We start from the raw sequence: 13,701 nt of genomic DNA on the forward strand, positions 1-13,701 counted from the left end.
AGAAGCCTTTGTCCTTTACATCATGCATATACGTGTTACAAATGTGTGCAGTACTTCAAGTGGAGGATGGAGAACCTGGCACAAGAGCTCAGTGATACTTTAGACCTGTAAGGCCTTTGGTCTGAGGCCAGAACAAAACGCAGTTAACCACACTTAAAAATCTGAGCAAATGATTGGAAGCCTAGACATTTGCAGGACTACGCTTAGAAGAAATAATCCTGTTGCCTTGATAATGTCTCCTCTACCAAAAGAAAAGCAAAAGTCCTTCTCACTCAAACAAAACCAAAGCTTTAAGAATGTTCAGTATTGATTTGCTCATAAAATTATAACTTTTGGAAGCTGAGCCTAATTCCTAACACAGCCCAAAAACTTTCAAGTTGACTTCTCTTTACCTGGCTTTTACTGTATGTTTTTCTGCTTGGCTAAGCAAAATAGCCATTAAAAGAGTACAAAAAGAAGTTTCAACTTCTACCAGCTAGAAAAGGAAATACATATTTAAACTGATATATCACATCATACAAGGAACACAAGCATGTCTCTTGCTGCAAGTACATTATGCAGGCAGTAGTACAAGCTGACTCCAAATCATCAGCTTTGCTTTTAATCATAAATTCTATTCCTAAATCCTGTCCTGAAATTAGTGTGAAGCTTAACTGAGAGGTGTGAAGTGGAGCTGAAGAAGTACTCTGGGTAGCAAGTGTGCCAATTTAAATAACCCTGTGGGTAAAATAAACAGTGACCAAATAAGTTAGTAGCCTAACGTTGGTAAGCGCAAGAAGTTGAGGGTAGTACTGCATCTTCCTCACCTCACCACCTCCATCTAGGGTTTGGCTGTGGTTCCAACTAGGGCACCACGGTATAATGCTGATCAGATGGCCTACGGTAACATATGATGTTAACTGAGGAACATCAGCTAATTTCCTATTAAATCACAATCCACATCACAAAGCCATCAGAAAGCCATGACACTTGGCATCACATCTACTACACACAGAAGAAACCATAACTTAATGCAGATGGAAACCAAAGAATACTTTTTGTTGTCCGTTTTTAATTTCCAAGTAACATCAGAAGTGTGCTGGAATTGCACTGGGGAACCTGCAGCGCATCCTTCCTGGTGCCCCAGGCACCCTTCTCCCCTAGGAGCTCACAAAACCAGTGTGCTCCACTGACATCCACCATTGCAGAAAGATAGATAAGCAAGGCAGCAACCTTCACTTCTTACATGTAAAGCACTACTGAGTTAGAAGAGTCCTCTTGCAGTCAAACTCTACCCTCCTGAGATTTGAATTCAGAACCTGAAGAAGAAAGCAACAACCTGAAAGGGCGGATTTCGGTGTGAGAGAGGATCTTCTCCCGCCTGCCCTTCGGACCCAGCAACCCAGGGGTACGCGGGATAAGCCTGAGACTGAGGAAACGGATGCACAGAGCATGCAGGAACCCCCCACGAAAGCCGGGCTGGAAACGCGCACACCGCCTCGCAGGAGGACCCCCCCACATCGCCCCGAAAGTCCGGCAGCCGCCCCCGTCTCACCCACCGCGGAGCCCGGCTCAGAGCGGCGTCCAGCTCTGCGCGGCGCCAGGACGCGTCCGTCCTCCTCGGGGCCCCTCTGTTGTAAGGCTAAACTAGTAATGGCTTTGCCATCAGTGCTGGAGGCGCTGCTCCCAGTTCTGCCCCTCGGGGGGCAGGACCAAGCAAAATACGCCGCGGGATGGCCCCCGGGAACCAACCGATCGCAGGGCTGCACCATGAAACCCCGCAGCCTGAAGAAAGCCGTCCCGATATCCGCAACGCGGTGCCCGCCACTCCCTGGGGAAGTGAGAAGGGTGGGGGGAAGACACAAAAGCACCGACCCCACACCACGGAACCGTCAGGCACTCACCTTACCGCTCCGCTCCCCGGCCCCTTTCTCTTTAACCTTACCGAACGCCCTCAATTTAAAGGAGTCCGAGCTACGAGCCCCGCCGGGGCGGGCAGTGCTCAGCTCGGGTCCCGCTCTCGGGGCTGCACTCACCAGCCCACCGCCGCCGCGGTTCCCCGGAGCGGAATAGACGGGCAGCAGCCGCGCTGCCGCTCCTCATGCTTCTGTCCAGTCCGAGCGGGGCTCGCCTGGGGAAACCCTGGATTGTTTTGTGATGGTTTTTTGTGTTTTTTTTTTTTTTTCCCCCGGCTGTCCCGTATTTCAGCAGCCACCGAGCCCGAACGGAAGTGCAATACTTACTTTTTTTTTCTTCTTTTTTTTTTTTTTTTCCTTTTCAGAGGGGCGGCAGAGGCAGTTTGCACTGATTCACCCTTGAAATCCTGAAATATTGTGTTACATACCTTGGCAGCAAGTTGGTGCTTGGGTCCGTTTCTCTGTTATTGTTGCTCCCTTTCTAAGACTCCTGATTGTAGAATAAGGAAAAAAGAATAGTAAAAGGACAAAGGAAAAATTCTCATCCAAGATAAAACTCTATTTTTCTTTAATTTGACTAGCTGTCTGGGATTTTTTTTAACACTTAACAGTACATCTTTGTCATGTTGCCCCCTCCCACCCCCCCAACCCCCCAGCTAAAAGAACAGCTTTGGGAACTCTGCTTTATCACATCTATCTTCAAAACAATTTCATATCACCTTGTAGTGTATTTAAGTAGAGAAGATCTTCCCTGTGAGGGTGGTGAGGCCCTGGCACAAGCTGCCTGGAGAAGCTGTGGCTGCCCCATCCCTGGCCGGGTTCTAGGCCAGGTTGGACAGAGCTTGGAGCAACCTGCTCCAGTGGAAGGCATCCCTGCTGCTGTGTTTTGTTGCTGCACATGGCAGAGGGCTGGAACTGAATGAGTTTTAAGGTCCTTTCAATGATCTTTCCTATTCTATGACCTAAAAATGTATGCTGCTCAGAAATTAAGCATTCTTATATTACTTTTTCAGGAGGGTGATGGTTAGAGGTTTTACTTCTTCTTGTACATTCGTGTTTCATTTGCCAAGTTGACTCTTCAACCACTTTTCTTTCAGCCATTTCATTCTCACGTTATGTCCTTTCTGTGACATCTCAACATTTTGTTAAACGCCAGAGATAACCTTCTCCAACTGTTGTTTATTCACTTATTCCCTGCACAGAGAAGCCCCTTTCATGAATTCAATAGCGGGAAACAGATGTTCAGACTTCTGCTTCTCCTAATGCATGCATGTAGATTGTCTGGTTGAGTTTACTAATGGTATCATGTTAGCACTTTCCAGGAGAGTGCTCCAGTCAAACAGCACACTTTTTATCCCTCACAGAATATATCCACTTAATTAAGCTGTTCTAGCCAAAGCACATTATATGTAATTACACTAAAAGAATTGTTTTAACCTGATTGCTGAAGAGCACATCAAGCTGACCCTTATTTTTTATTTACATTCATTTCTTTTGTACTCTGATCTGCTGGGAAAACTTGATTTGCACAATTAATGCTGGGCTATTTCTCAATAATTGCACTGTAAGCAAATTCCTGTTCTCTGAGTAGCAGATGTTCATTTCTAGCCAATCAGAATACATACATCTTTCCTTCTTTATTGTATTCCATACTCTTATTATGCTGTTCTGATGGACTATTAACTGCTGTGATGAGTGCTACTTCAATGAGAGCACTTTATCAGCATGCCAAGGTATTTAACTAGGATGAGCTCTAGCCATGTACTATGTAACAGCACAGAATTAAATGAACTCCTAGTTTTGTTCTTGTTAGCAAAATTCAGATGCCCTGGGCATGCTATTCTTTGGCTCATCCAATTTCTTGGACAGCAAAAAAGAAAGAAAGGAGAAAAAAAGCCCTCAGATATCTTAAAAATGCCCTGTGGTGAAGCAGACGTTGAGCTGATGAGCAGATTCCTATATACACTTCATTATCTTACACAGGTTTTAGCTGATCTCGGGAAGGATGTTTTGGGTTTTTTTTTTTTTTTTACATAATGAACAGCAATTTAAATCCAGTTCATGTGTCACCTCAGTATAAGAAGAAGCTTGAGATGAGAAGACCAATGCTTTTAAGATGTCCCCTAGACCTAAAAGTCTTGCCCCTTTATAAGGAAGTTAGAATACATTCTCCTAAGCACCAATTACATTTCCATTAAAAGCTTCTCAAAGGTCATGTGTCCTCTTCAAGTTACAAGTTCCCTGCTTTAGGAGCAATTCCACACAGGGAGTTAAGCTGAAGTTCTTTAAGCTGTCATGTAAAAAAATCCTAGATGTGCATCTGCATATGTACTGGTGGGAAGCTTGTCAGCCGACACCTGGAATGCTGTGTTCAGTTTTGGTCCCCTGCTAAACAAAAAAGACATGGACAGGCTGGGGAGGATCCAAAGAAGAGCCACAAAGATGATCCAAGGACTAGGAAGCCACATGAGGGAAAGCTGAGAGAACTGCTTTTGTTCAGCCTAGAGCAAAGAAGGCTCATGGGAGACCTTGTAACCATGTTTAAAGGGTGGCTACAGAGAAGATAGAGACTCCCTTTTTACAAGGAGTGACATGGAACAAACAAGGGGTGATGGGCACAAGTTACTCCTGGGGAGATTCCGGTTTGGCACAAGAGGAAAATTTTTCACAATCAGTATCAGAACAATCAGCTATGGAAAAATAGCTCTTGGGAAGCAGTGGATTCTCCAGCACTGGACCCTTTTAAGATTCAGCAGGACATCACGGTGGGACATCTTCTCAAGACCATGATTTTGCCAAGAAAGGTAGGATCAGATGATCCTTGAGGCCCCTTCCAACCTCATATTCTATGACAGTAGTACTAATAGTCTTTGCTTCAATTTCTCTTCCCATTAAATCACCCCCTTTGTTATTGGACTTTGTATGAGAATATTTTGTTGAGTTTCTATTTATATTTAACCCAGTTCTGTCCCTGATGTCACCCACAATGAAATTCCCTTTAACAGTAACAAAATCAGATGAGGGCTTTTTTATACCTGGTTTATAAGCACTAAAGTATTAGCAGTTATTCCAAATCTGAGAGTGCTGAATATAATTACAGATATAGCTTCCAATCTCTTCTTACAGTCCTATGGACTCATCTCAAAGTCTTCATAACTTCATTATATCTGCACTGAAACTTTCCCACACCAGTCTATAGCTCTCCGCCACATAATCATAATATTGTACTGAATGGGGGGAAAAGTATTTCAACAGGCTAGCTAGTGATCACATATATCTAAATGAAAATGCTAAGCTAACCTATCAGCAAATATGTGGCATATAGAGGTATTTCTGTACAGAGGGACCTATGTGAATCAAATGTCTTCCTTCCGTACTGGCTATCTAGTGAAATACAACAATTCCATAGAGCTTAGACACTGGAACAACTTTTGCAGTCCAATTTAGGATCCTGTATCCGTGTGAAAATCCCATAAAGCAGCAGAGTCTTTGGCCATCTCAAGTTCAGCTCTACTTTTCTCACCTTGCTCTTTCTATGAAGTATAAAAAAGGCAGATAATTAATTCTAACCTATTCAAAGTAACCCACATTCTCAAAACACGCAATTTGCAATAAACTTGCCTCTCTAACAACAAAAATTGCATGTTTTTGAATGTGTGTTACTTAAGATAGGTTGTAAAGGGAGAGACACACACTGGTCCTTATAAGCAGAAAGCAGGCACTCAGGTTTCTGAGTCAGATGTTCTTTCCATATCAGCTTCACATAGTTCTCCTTGCCCTTGTCCGTGTGCTTCCAACATGGCTTTTCAGCATTTAGCCCCCACCCCTACACTTTATGCATCAACATTTCAAATGATTCTTCCTCAGAAGATATTGTTGGAGATACTACATCTATTGCTATTCTTTTCCAGGTTTTCTTCTCTGAAATGCTCAGTTCAAACAGTCAATCTTATACCTTAGGGAATGCTTTCAGTCCAACATTCCTTTTAATTCTTCTATTAAAATGGCATCATTGAAACATTCCTAATGGAAAGAACACCATTCCCTCTGCACTGTATTACATTGCCAAATGAAACAGGGTGAATGCCAGCTCATTTAATAAGTTATTTCTGTCTCTTGGGGGTTGGGAGATTCAGTTCTTTTTCCCAGCCCTGCAAATTCATCTGTTGTATGAGTTTTATCAAATCACTATTTCATTTTTCCCACCTGTAAAATAGGCATATTCATAAAAACCCTCCTGTAAAGTAGTCTGATGTTAATGAACAGTGAGAACTGTATAGATGGGTTCAACTTATTAATTCAATTTATAGAAGAGTCCTGAATACATTTCCCTTCTCTTTCCTTCTTCCTTATCCCACAAATCACGTATCTAGTAATATGTTATTAGAGAAGGGAAGTACAGTGATTTGGGAATCATCTTGGCTCTAGTTATCACTTGCTGTCATAACCAAACAAGATATCTGCATGTGATCTTGGGAAAGTTACTTAATCTTTTGGATGCATCAGACTTCAAATCTACAAGATGATTATTAAGTATATCCCATGAGGGTTTTAAGGTAGGGGACACATTTTCAGCATTTTGATGTCACAGACTGCGGGTTCAACACAGATGGTAACCATTGCTTTTTTAATATATTACCTCTTTTGCAAGCATTCTTGCTGTGAAGAAGTTGCTCAATTCCAGTAATCTCTGTGACATTATTCTTCATGTAAGGGCATGTTGTTGAATTGCAGTTTCTTTCAGAAGAATCGCCAGTTCACAGCATTACAATATCAAATGTGATAGAGGTATTTCTAATTGCTGACCAAAACCAAGTGCTTATATTTTTAGTATGTTTCTTTCAGACAAAAAATACTTTTTTAATTCTGTACATTTTTTGTTACCATTTTGCACACATGTTACTTCAGCACCTGCAAGCACAGATCATCCTTGCCTAGCTGATCTTTCTTTCCACTGGGAATAATTATTTATCCTTGCCATTAACCATACCAATGTCAAAATAAGGAGGTGGTTTTGTTCAACAGGTTTCTTGTTCAGAATAAAAGCAAAGTATCATTGCCTAGCATACACTTTTGGTTTTCCTCTAGGGAGGAGCCTGACATATCTCTGTTTATGCTGCAGCCTATGCCTTGGGCATGTTTTCCTAATTGGGGCTGGCCAAAACTGTTCTGCTTTCCTGCTGCCTGTCATAGGCTGAATTACAAACAACAGGGAGACCGGTTACCAGCTCTCTTCATTAATGACACATGTTGCTGAAACACGTTGAGAGAATTTGAGCAAGATCAAATTTCAGACCAGCCTTTAAACCAGATGCTTCAAAACCAATAACAAGAAACCTAGAGATAGCTTGGTATTTCTGGGTTGGTTTTTTTTTTTTTTCTGGTTTTATTTTTTTGGGGTTTTGGTTGGTTAGTTGCTTTTTGTGGTTTTGGTTTGTTTGGTTGTTTTTTTTGCCAGGGGGGGAGGGGGGTGGTAACCTTGTGAACATTATACCCATACTCACAAATAAGTCCAGGGTCAGAATTTCAGTATTAAATATCATTTAGTGTGATCTTAATTAATACATTGGTTTTTCTTCAACCGTCACAAGTCCAAAGAGCACCCAGAATAATAAAGAAATCAAGAAATAATGCAACAAATGTGGAAAAAAGAAAACCCACTTGTGCAAAATATCATGGGCCTGGTAAATGAGAATAAAGAACAAAGTAGGCCAAACAGATCAGTTATATAAAGGATATGATAGCAGGAGATACTCAGTTGCTGGTAATTCCAGATGGAATTCACTACTAAATACTGTACTGTGTATCTGTGGCCCTCAGGCTTCATTCAACAAAAACCAAAATGGGAAAGACAGTAATTTGAAACTCTTCAGTCTTAGTATATGCAAGTGCTAGGGTCTAAATCCATCCAAAGGATCTCTCCATTTCCATCCCAGTAGTTATGCATGTGATGTTTTGATCTGTAAGAAAAAAAAAAAAAATTACACCAACATATACAGTGATCTACCAAGACATAACTGGTGATACACATCATCTACTGTAACATTCACTAAGGCTTACTGATAAAGATTCTAACTTTCAAAGGGTAACTTTAATTTTCATTATTCTAGTAATAAAACAGATTATTAACCTAGTAATAAATATGGTAGCCTAAGTAGAACAGATGATCATATTTTTTAGTGACAAACTGAGTTCACTGGCTGCTTCTTCATGAAACACTATAAAAGGCAGAGACTGGGAGAAATGCTGATAAAGCCAGGAGATTTTCACTACTGTGGAAGTGGAGCAGACACAAAGAATGCCAGGCCCACAATGTGTAAATTGGGAGGGCTGGGGGTGGGGGGTGATGGTGGAGAGAGTCTGGAATATCTCTCCCTGAAAAGACACTGAAAAATAAAATCTAACAAAGACTCACAGTTTTGCAGAGTTCAACAAAACTATCCCCAGGGATTTGGAACAGTTCCATGGATTTCACAGAACATGGCAGTAATTTCTATACAGACCAGTTACAACTGACTGGGTATGTTCAGAGAGCTGTTAAGAACTGGGACACTGAATCACTCTGGGAACAAATATAATGGGAAATCCATGACCAGGTCTGATGGATTCAACTTCATGTTTATGTCCATTAATATTATAACTAGAGGAACACTTGGAGCAGGACTTAAGTTACTGTTTGCAAGTTCGTAACTAAAACAACATGTAAGGAAATAATGAAATAACATCCATATTGTTATTTTTGACCAATATCTTTGTCAGTACTTCCCAACAAACTAGCTAATTCAAATTACCTGAGATAGTGATGCGTTAGCCATAGTAGCAAGTTAGGCAGAATGCATCTATTTGCAGGACAAATTACCTAGACCCAACGTGCTGTGTATAACTTGAACCTTACATGTTTAGTATTAAGCCTAAATATACATGTTGAAATCATTCCCATCTGAAAACTTTTCAAAAACTGTAAAATAAAAGGACTTGGAAACCAGGAAGAACAAAATGCTATTAGAAACAGTTATATAGCCAGAGAAGCAAACAACAAAACAATGTAATTAATGTAAGCAAAAGGAGAAACAAATAGTTTCCATCTGGCTATCAACCCATGCTCAGTCTACTGTCTGAGGAACCACTGCATCCTACCAGGCAGTCTCTACATTTCCAATTCTTTGTCTTCTGCAGTTCTTCCTAAACCTGCAAGAGAAAGGGTGATTTTGAACCAAGCCATGTATCTCTATCTTGTCAACAGGACAGGGACTGACAAGGCCCTGCCTTCTTTTCCAAGTCCTTTTAATAGATTGTCAGGGAAGAGGAGTTCAGATCAGTGCATATCTATTCAAACTAATGAGAGAAGGTTCCAAATATTTAAACGGAAAGCTGGAAAGTGACTTAAAGTCAAACCTCCCAAACAAATTCTCTGCTTAAAGGTGTGTTGATGTAGAAGTAACCATCCTTCCTCAATATTACTACAGAATTAAAACACTTTTTGAAAAATCTTTTGAACACGTTTCACTTTTTAAATCTTTAAAATATTTTAATTTAAAATTTTCATTTAAAGGTTAAATCAAAAATATTAACCAAAACATACTGGTTTTACCTGAACTAACATTTTTATTTCTTCCCAAGTCATTTCGTTTGATAACTTAATTCAGTATAAAATTCCAGCTCCTCATTCCAAGTGAAATCACTGTTTGCTACCTTTGGTAGCAAAGACAAAGAAAATAGAAGCCAATTTAATTTTGAGATTAAAAGAATGACTCAGATTACCCCTATGGAAATGCTCTGGAGTATTCTCTTGGATCAATTATTTCTATACTATAGTTCTTAACATCTGTCCACTAGGTCTGCAGTATTCAGGTGAGTTGCACCCCAATTCTAAACTGTTAAAAATGTCAGCTTCAATCATGAATACTGCCAGATGCACAGAACACTTATTCTAGGTGAATGAGGAGCCCTAACTTGAACACAAGCATCTCCGGTAATACACAAGTTTTCAAGAGCTCTTAAGACTCTCAAGCATCTGGTTCCCATTGATTTGCTGTTGTGGCAAGATGCCTGACTCCCTTAGGTGGTTTGGAACAGTCAATCATAGGCAAGCTTTGTCTGGAAGACAAAGTTTCTAAGAACTATTAGATCCAACTCTTCCTACAAAAAGAATGGGAGCCAATCCTTAAGAATCTTAAATTATCAGTTAACAGAACTTCACACTCTTTCTGGTGTTGATGAGCATCAGCATTTCATAAGAACAAGAAAAACGGACACAAAAATTTCATTGCACTATTTTCTTCATGCAGAGTATAAAATTCCAATACATTCATTAGAAAGTAATTAGTGCTTGATGCAGTTAAAAATGTAATTCTCTCAAACTAAGAGAAGCTATTGTAATATCAAGAAATATGAGGACACTCGTAGCAGTGGTTTTGACTAAGAATGGTTGTTTTACTGTTTTCATTAGAACAAATTGAATTAATAAGATTTCTATTATTTCCATGTTTACTACTGGGTGATTGATACCGTTTCCTTAATAAAAAAGAGATCTTTAATAAAGACCTCTCTTTTAGGCTTATTCTTTAATTCTAGGAATTCATCTTCATCTATCATCTTCATCCCATCCACAGCTATGAACTACACAGCAATTTTTTTCTGCTGGCTTTTTGGTTTATGCAAATATCCTTTGTGCTAGAATCTCTGCCACTTTAAAAAAAAAAAACCAAAAACAAACAACTCATTCTTTTCTGCAGATACAATTCATTAATTTAGCAATGCTAATTTCTTGTCTTCGAGAAAGCTAATGGCAATGTCTCTGGATCAGCTATGAACTACAATGTTCCAACACATGTAATTACCTGTGTGGTGATGCTTTTTGGATCTACACAAAGGCTCCAACCTCTGCCATTGCACAAATGCTTAAGTGCAGCTCAGCACTGGACCACAAACCAAGTCAGAAAACCAAAATGACATGGAATTAATCTGAAATATCCAAATCCTAACTGCTGTGGAAATGTGCAACACCAGGTGAAAGTGGTTTAGTTTCTGGGCCCTTTTACTAATTAAATACCTGTATTTTTAGTAAAATGTGGGAAAAATTAAAGAACACCAGTAAGTCAAAAAATCTGGAACTAGAAAAAAAAATTAAGCCTGTGTTTATTTAGTCTGCCTGCTCTGCAGAATACATCAATATCAGGACAATATAACAGTTAGGGGAGTAATTTCTGAGATATGAAGAGCTTACCATCAGGAAGGTTCTGACAAAACCTGCCAGGGGCATTTCACAGAGACAGGCACACAACCAAGTGGCCGCAGTAGAAACTGAAATGGTTTTACTCTGCTACTGATCCTATAAGCAGCAGTATCAGTTTTACTGATTTGCTTTCAGAGGAGATTATGAGCATAGATAACAGAAACTAGTATTCCTTAATATGTTTTTAGCTAAACAAACAAATTATTAATCTTTTCTTAAATAGGAAGAAGTATCCCTTCAAAGTTTTACCTTAACATTTACTGGATCCAGTCATTTATATGATTTTTTTTTTCTTCATGGAATGTTCTTCTTTATGTACTAGGATGGAGAAAAATAAAATATTTTAATCATTAATGAGGTTAACATATAACCCCCATTCACTTAAGCAATGCTTCTTACCATCCCGCTATCCCACATTTGCTTCACAGTGAAAGGGATGTTAATATGGAAAATTCAATTTCTTTGTAAATATTAACCAATGAGCTTCTTAGCAAAGACTGAAAAAAATTTATGTATATATTCTGTCGTTTCTATTTCCTTGGCTTTATTGTTTTTATGTAAATTCTCCCAGGACATTTCAGGTTATATGTCTGGAAGCCCCAGCCACTCAGCAGAGGAAGGGTTGAAGAGAATAATGAGAAAAGTGCTGGAAGAATTCACATAAAAGCTTTGGAGACATGAAAATGGAAACAACAGATACTTAAAAGCCTTATTGCTCAAGAAAAGAAATATCTATCCAGCATGTGCATGTGTGTGCTTTAACAAAGCTATCTTTACATACATGGATGGCTATTATTCTTAAGACAGTGTACAGAGCTATGAAGGAGAGATATTAGTGTATCTGATAATTTAATATGTCCTCAGGACATTAGGGCAATGAAAGTAAAATAATCCAAGTGACTTACATTACAAGGACCCAGACATATGTATAAATAGCTCTATACATAGTTATCTTGCTCTGAGTTTTATATGTATTTTTTATGTAAGTGAAAAATATAACCAATTCCAACATGAAAATGTGTTTATAAGTTCTCCCTGCACTCTTGTGAATGACAGCAATTGGAAACACACAGAATTTAGGAGTAGGAAAGAATTTTTAGTTGCTATCCTTACATGTACAGATTCCCCCCCGCCTCACCTAATACTTTTCAAGACAATTAATTGTTTAATACTAAGCCCATGATATAGACTAAGCTTAGTCCTAGTAGTATGCTTGACTTCCTACAAGTACCATAGCATTACATATCAACATGACATTATCCAGGGATTATTAAGGGATTCTGATAAGATGGGATCTGAAACAGATAGCTCTAAGACACTTCTTAACAGGTACCCTAAAAGGGTGGGTGGGTTCGAACTGCCACAGAAGGCTGAATTTGTGCACTTCGAATAATAAAAGTACTTTGCATGAGTAACTAAGTGTTTTCTTGACTTAAAGGAAAGAATCCCAGAAAAAGGTATGTAGAAAAATACTCTTACCAGTACATGCTGTGATTTATCAAACCCACCACCACAAAACAGCAAATGAAACCACTCTAGAAGGTATCAGAAACAACAGCAAGTGATCAAATCACACAGCTTACTACCTTTCTATTCATCACCTGAGTGATGTTAACTGACTGTCTGCATGCTCTTATCCCACAGCAAACACAAACTAAAATACAGTAGTTCAAGCAACCTTAAGGTAAAACTGGTTGTAGCTCATACACACTTAACTGCAACTGGTTTTGGAGTGCATACATGATGCAGTTAACTTGGCTTATCTGGCAAGAGGGAACTGTGTAAATATCTACTAACTTCACCACTTCTAATCAACTATTAACAGAAGTAGGTGGCACAATTTGCCACTCGATTTTATTTATGTCTATAATATTCAAGAGCTATACTCTAGCTTAGTAGCTTTGTTAGTGTAGTCCCGACTCATAGTGTTAAAATAAAAAAGGGGTTAGGCAGCAAAGTCTGTCTGTCTGTCTGTTTATAACAACTTCCCAAAAATTCAGTTCTGGTATAGCTAGGCATAATTCCTGGAGTGTCTTTTTAGGTTCTCAGTAATAGAATCATAGAATAGGTAGGGTTGGAAAGGACCTCAAGATCATCTAGTTCCAACCCCCCTACCATGGGCAGGGACACCTCACAAGGATGTTCAGGGGGCTGGAGCACCTCCCGTATGAAGATAGGCTGAGGAAGTTGGGGCTGTTCAGCCTGGAGAAGAGAAGGCTGCGTGGAGACCTCGTAGCAGCCTTCCAGTACCTGAAGGGGGCCTATAGGGATGCTGGGGAGGGACTATTCATTAGGGACTGTAGTGATAGGACAAGGGGTAACGGGCTAAAACTTAAACAGGGGAAGTTTAGGTTGGATATAAGGAAGAAGTTCTTTACTGTAAGGGTGGTGAGGCACTGGAATGAGTTGCCCAAGGAAGTTGTGAATGCTCCATCCCTGGCAGTGTTCAAGGCCAGGCTGGACAGAGCCTTGGGTTTAGTGTGTGAGGTGTCCCTGCCCATGGCAGGGGGAGTGGAACTAGATGAGCTTAAGGTCCTTTCCAACCCTAACTATTCTATGATTCTATGAAAT

The 13,701-nt window shown here is 39.8% G+C and overlaps 1 protein-coding gene across 5 annotated transcripts in view; it reads right to left on the reverse strand.

Moving 5' to 3' along the window:
- GAS2 (growth arrest specific 2) overlaps positions 1 to 2,193 on the reverse strand; it is a 91,886-nt gene extending 89,693 nt beyond the window's left edge. For 2 of the 5 annotated variants that reach the window (XM_065683393.1, XM_065683398.1), the window contains exon 1: positions 2,016 to 2,193. The gene's annotated coding sequence lies outside the window, so the exon portion shown is untranslated. Of the gene's footprint in view, positions 1 to 1,225; positions 1,247 to 1,538; positions 1,748 to 1,883; positions 1,964 to 2,015 lie in introns of those variants that run through there. The other 3 variants (XM_065683395.1, XM_065683396.1, XM_065683397.1) reach the window with 3 other exon arrangements.
- Positions 2,194 to 13,701: the final 11,508 nt, after the last annotated feature.

Source organism: Lathamus discolor, chromosome 6, assembly GCF_037157495.1.
Source record: "Lathamus discolor isolate bLatDis1 chromosome 6, bLatDis1.hap1, whole genome shotgun sequence".
Lineage (NCBI taxonomy): Eukaryota > Metazoa > Chordata > Aves > Psittaciformes > Psittacidae > Lathamus > Lathamus discolor.